This window comes from Mytilus edulis, chromosome 10 (assembly GCF_963676685.1).
Source record: "Mytilus edulis chromosome 10, xbMytEdul2.2, whole genome shotgun sequence".
NCBI classification, from domain to species: Eukaryota; Metazoa; Mollusca; class Bivalvia; order Mytilida; family Mytilidae; genus Mytilus; species Mytilus edulis.
In genome coordinates, this window is record NC_092353.1 from 84238724 (window position 1) to 84245217 (window position 6494).

The window sequence follows — 6494 nt, forward strand, 5'->3', positions numbered from 1 at the left end:
ACTTATCTCCCCCAAACGTCGCCTTTCAAATATACAAATAAGCAGATGTGTCATGATTACAATGAGACCCAAAAAAAAAAACAATGTTTGATTAACCTCAATGATCATGCAACGAAACAGCGCCATAAATCCCGAGACACGGCATATTTTTTTTGGAGAAATCTGTTTGCGCGAAAAAAGCGTCCTTTTGCCTTTAACCTTTTTCTTCCAATGGTCCGTTTGTGCCACCTGTTTTAAAATTAAACAGCATCAGTTGTGTCAAAAAATTCACATAACGATCGCAACAATTAAAATAAAAAATAACGTCCCTTCGTATTTATCCAGGCTTTTTGCGTGTCTGTGTTTGTTCTGAAAAAGGTGCTTAAATCACGCGTACTTTCGACCAGTTTCGCCTCCTTTTTCCTTCTATCATAGGGTTGCGATAAGTAGGAAAAGTGAGTGGTATGCAATAATCATGATAATGGTAAGGGTAATTCAGAAAAAAAAAGGCGGTTCGAAAATTATTAATTTATAATAGTCTACTGCTTTATTTTTCCTCAAGCAACGAACAAAAAACAAAAGCCGTCATTAACATTACTGTTATAAAAGATTGAATATCTCGGGAATCATGTTGATTTTTTACTTATTCCTTCTGTTCTTTATCTTTAGTTTATTTGAATCGTGCGTAGGTTTACTGTAAACAAGAGGAGTTGTCATATGATTGCCAATGAGACAGCTATCCACACCAGTATCAAATGAAGTGGTTGTATGCAATAATAGGCACCAATACGGATTTCAACAATGAGAAAAACCCATACTGTATAGTCGGCTATAATGGCCCGAAAAATATGAAACAATTCAGTTGAGAAAAACTAACTGCTTGATGATGTATACCAAATATATTTACGAAAACAATTATGACACCTACTATACATGATCAAACATATGTTTTCTTGTTGCTTACCCGACAAAGCTTTTTTTAACAACTGCATCCAATTTAACAGTAGTGCGAGAACAAACGATTGACTTATAGCATCAGTTATGATTGCACTATTAGTGATAATATCTAATGAGATTTTAAAGGAGCGAGTAAGCAAAAGTGTCGCTAAAAATTGTTATTGTAAAATATTTCAAACTTCGTAGCACGGGATCCTTTTCAATACTCGACAGTAAAGAGTCGGATTCAAAATGTTCTGTTATGGTCTGTATCAAGATACAGTTGCAGGGCTAAATATTTTAGAAGTTTAATAACATAAAGAAAGATCTTATTTCTTTTTTAGGATAGTTTATAAAATGATAAGACGACGAAAAAGACCAAACAGAAAAGAATTAAGGTTTCCAATTGTAATGCTGAATGTTAGTAAGACTGTTCTACGTAATAAAATATTACCAAATATTAACAAATACGCTTCCTCATATACAAGAAACCAGGAGGAAATCATAGAAACAGCACGTAATAGACGACCGGACAAGAATGTCCATTTGTGTTTGTCTGACAGGGGGCCTAGATCTAAGCTGGACAGAGAATGGACACCATTATGTGTAGAGAAAAGCCAAAATAAGCACACTGACAGTGAAGGTATTTATAGTAAACACTTGGACAGTTTATATCGTTTTATTACCACACAAAATTCCATCATTTTACCGCCTATAGCTACATCTAACAGAATGAAGGGAAACGTCTTTGACGAAGCTAAGTAACAGGAAAAACGCTATGTTATGATGGATGCATTTGGGGAAGGTAAAAGGTCAAGATTTGCAAGGGACCAGTTTTATTTACCTTCATTCTATAGTCAGTTTCTTAATTGTAAAACGTGTAAAAAGTCGTACATGAATGATAAGTATATTGAGGAATATAAGAAACGTAACTATAAAACTCCAACGTGTTCAAATATATTAATAAATAGTAAAGTACACTTTTGTGATGTACTGGGTAAACGGTGCTGTGCAACGTGCATTGAATCTGAAAATAGAGAATTTTCAAGGAAAATTGAAAACCGACTTCAAAGCGCATTAACTGACTCAAAATCAAGTACATCAGATGTGTGCTCTGATTTTGCTTAATCTGTGAGTTCATAGTTCGTTAATAGAATTTACAGAATCAAATTTACATTGGAATTTTATTTTTCATTTGGTTAATATGTGCTTTTTTATAGTTATCTTACCGACTCAAAATCCATGCCTTATCCATATGATTTGTACGCATGCTCTAATGGATTAATCCTCGTTTTCTGTATTGTGTTACAGATATTTTTAACAAAACATTGTTATACTTGCCTCTGTGTATTAACATCTTGCAAAAAACAGACTTGTATGTGTATTTATACATCCTGCAACCCACAACAATAAAGTAATGAAATGGATAAGATGGATGTTTAGCCCCCTTAACATTATGTAAGTATGTGCCAGTCAACAGCCTGCAATTTATTGGTTGTCGTTTGTTGATGTGTTACATATTTGTTTTTTCGTTCATATTTTATGCCCCACCTACGCTAGTAGGGGGGCAATATGTTTTCTGGTCTGTGGGTCCGTTCGTTCATTCGTCCATCCGTTCGTTAGTCCGTCCTTCCGTTCGTCCCGGTTCAGGTTAAAGTGTTTGGTCAAGGTAGTTTTTGATGATTTAAAAAAGAAGATGTGGTATGATTGCCAATGAGACAACTATCCACAAAAAACTAAAATGACACAGACATTAACAACTATCGGTCACTGTACGGCCTTCAACAATGAGCAAAGCCCATACCACATAGTCAGCTATAAAAGACCCCGATAAGACAATTTCATTTAGATGCCGTTTATAGCTGACTATGTGGTATGGGCTTTGCTCATTGTTGAAGGCCGTACGGTGACCTATAGTTGGTAATGTTTGTGTCATTTTATCTCTTGTGGAGAGTTGTATAATTGGCAATCATACCACATCTTCTTTTTTTTATATCCATGTGTTGTGGCTGTTACAAATGGAACATATGCTCGGGCTATGGCTATTACAAATTAAAGATATCCGTGGGCTATGGCTATGACAAATGAAACATATCAGTGGGTTGTGGCTATGATAAATGGAACATAACCGTTTGTTATTTCCTCATTGAAGTATATATGCTGTCATAAATCATTTTCATTTGTCATATTTCATAATCGATACTGACCTCTGTTGTTATTTTTATTTAATAAATTATAAAAATAAACTCACTGTCATAATATCATCCACTGAAATCAGGATGCAAGGTGTTGTACAGCTTTTATATGTTTTTCTTGGAAACAAAAAGACTAAAAGAAATGCATAATACATCCTGTTGTACTTCAGAAAAGAGGAACGGCAGTATACCATATCAAAGAACAAATGAAGGCATTTAGATTGATGAGTTCATCTTTTGAATTATTTAACTGTTGAATTGTATCAACATGCTGTTATCATAATTGTTTGCTTTTGGCCATTAACAAGAAATAAGGTTAGTATTGCATCGAATAGAATATAAATATCAGGTTTCTAATGATATTCATACTATTAGCGTTCAGCCAGTATGAGGCAATTACACTCTCATTTGAAAGAAATGAATATAGGCATGATATGATCTTCATATTGTTAGCATATTTAAAGAGGTGTAAATGAATAAAATAAAAATAAATGAAAAGTTAAAATTCCTTAACAATATTTCTAGAATCTAAGATGTACTATCTTTTTGTTTATATAAAAAAAAATTCTTCCTGTTTTATTTACCGGTAAAGTGTTTGCCTCCACTATAAAATCATTACATGCTCTGCTCTGTCATATGAGTATTACAATGAACTATTTGTTTATATAATGTACGTTTAACCACTATTGATATACACATACACTTTGAAGCAGAAGTCATAAGCATGAGTATATTTCACTGTATTAATACTAGAAGTATTGTTGTTTGCTTTTTGTAATTAGGTTATAAAGACTATGTATTTACAAATGTTAATTATATGGTGGCCAGCCAAAAATGGTAATTACATTTGCAGATTTTCAAAGATGCAATATCAGCAACATATATGAATTTCCTTCATTTTGTCTAGTTAAAGCAGAAACATATCAGTTTTTACAGTTTGAAAGACAAGAATTGTCCAAACAGACATTTTTCGTAATCAAAATAGATTGAAGATATAAATTTTACATATATCTAGTTGTTCTTTAAAGTGTACACAGAAGACTTTTTAAAATGCTTTCATGTTTGAATTGTTTAACAATAGTAATATTGGGGCACTCAATAGCTTGCTGTTCAGTGCGAGCCAGAGCTCTGTTTTGAAGGCCGTACTTAGATATATAATTGTTAACTTTTTACATATTGTTATTTTTCTCATTAGCACGTATTCTACATCTTATTTCTATTGACAGGTTAGTCAGCAAAATTGATATTTGTATTAAATTCGTAATATTGGTTATTAAATTTGTATGTGGTATTTATATATGAAGGATTTGATCTGTCGTTTGTTACTACAATACATACAAATACCGTTACCAACCATTTAGAAACTCCATACGAGTTGTTTCTTCTTCTGTATATGACATAAAGGACATATAGGTGTAATATTTAGGGTCTTTCAATTTGAAATCCATGGTATCATCTATGCTTGTATCTAATATGAGTTTACTTATGACTTTGGACCAAATGTACCATAAGTACCATTTTTTCTTCATATACATTTTGTATCACTTCTATTGTATCTCCAAAATAGACATAGCTAATTGTCACCCCTTTTCAAGTAAAAATATATGTATAGAAACCACATATCTTTTAATCATTGTATGGAAATCTGTCTTCTGACACCTTCATTGTTTGATTTGCTTTTAATCTTTTTTTTATCAACAAATCCTAATTTCAAACTGGAAGACCCAGTTCTCTCTTGTTTTGAGTTTTTTTGTTATGGAAGTAATTTAAAAAAATCATTATTCGAAAATGCATATTGATTAAAAAGTCATGATATATTCAGTTAAACAAAGAATGAAAATATTTTTGAGGCTAAACGAAAAATAAAATTAGTGTCATCTATCCTGATTTTTTTTTATTATATCACAGAAACTCTCAGTAGCATAATAGTATAATACATAGCCAACAGAATAAACAAAATCCTACTTTTCCAAAATTATCATTATATATAAAAGTAACCAATTGTTCAAACATCACATATTTGCTGGCGTTGTCAGTTTATTTGCGAATTATGAGTTTGACTGTCCCTTTGGTATCTTTCGTCCCTCCTTTGTATTGTACTGCTTACAGTTTCAATGTAACTTTGTATCAAGAATGTTTGTGAGAATAAAGATACATATTTATCAAAAGATTTTTCTTTAGAAGTAAAATTAAAGTATGCAGCATAGTTTACCGGCTTCACCAAGATGAGGATTGAAAACAAGTTGTGTAAAGGCTCCGCTCCGTCTGTCTAATCGACTTATGTATTTCCCTTTTTTCAAAGTTTCCTTGGCTTCTATTAAAGGGGTATATTATATTTGGTGTTGAGCTTATAAATGGTAGGTTGTGACATTTAAGTAGTATGTCAGGTCTGCCTGGCAGCCACTTCTTGTTTGCCAATAGTAAAATAATCTGAAATACAAAGGTTTTACAAAGTTGTTTACCAAGCCACAGAGATCACCACTAGAAAGATCTTTTCCTTTTTAACTTGGTAGATATATATGTGCGTTTCTGTTAGTGTCTATTTATACTATATTCCTTCAATTCTCACGGATTGCTAGAGTCGGTCTCTATTTGAAAATGTTTCCCAGTTCTGAGATAATTTGTATTTACTTATTTTTGTACAGTCAAGGAGTGATTGTGTGTTAGAAAATTTGTCATTTTCTTACCATCTCAAATTTTGGTTTCATGCCATTTTAATCTGTATGAACCAATTCATAGCGATCACTGTTTTTTCTATTAGAGAAAACTTGAGTACTGGAAACCAAACATCTACCTTCAGCAAGTAACTGAAAAACGTTTTCACATATGATGTGAGTGGAAAGCACATTTTTTTGCAGTTAAAAAGGTATAGATGCAAACTCACATCTAGGTGATAGGTAGAATTTACTCCAATCTGTGCTGTATCAATCGTACAGCTTGGAGTGGGCTTTTGCTCTGTGTGAAAGGCCACATTTTATCTTTGACATAAGCAACAATAAAAGTATTAATTCATTACTTTTTACCAGATAGTGTTTTTGTTTAAGTAAAAGCGAGTCTTTAACCAATCCAAATATCTCCATACAATTCCAAAGACACAATTCTCCTTTTCATGTGAAGTCATTTTTCTTTAGAAATGTTGGTATAACAACGAGTCATTTAAAGCAATCCAAACATCTTAACATTACCTCTCGGACATAACCTTTTGTTTTTCTATTAGTATATATCTTCAGAGAATCAAAATAAGATTTCATTATCTCATCAGTTTATACACACATTGTCTATTCTCATACACGTATATATGTGCCGATAAGAAACAATTGATTTGATGATGTAATTTCAATATGTGTTCCTGTTAAGTTTTTATTACCTAGGCATTATTTTTAT

The 6494-nt window shown here is 32.3% G+C and overlaps 1 pseudogene; it reads left to right on the forward strand.

Annotated features, from left to right (window-relative positions):
- Window positions 1-1269: 1269 nt before the first annotated feature.
- Window positions 1270-2273, forward strand: LOC139492049 (uncharacterized; annotated as a pseudogene).
- The last annotated feature ends 4221 nt before the right edge of the window (window positions 2274-6494 follow it).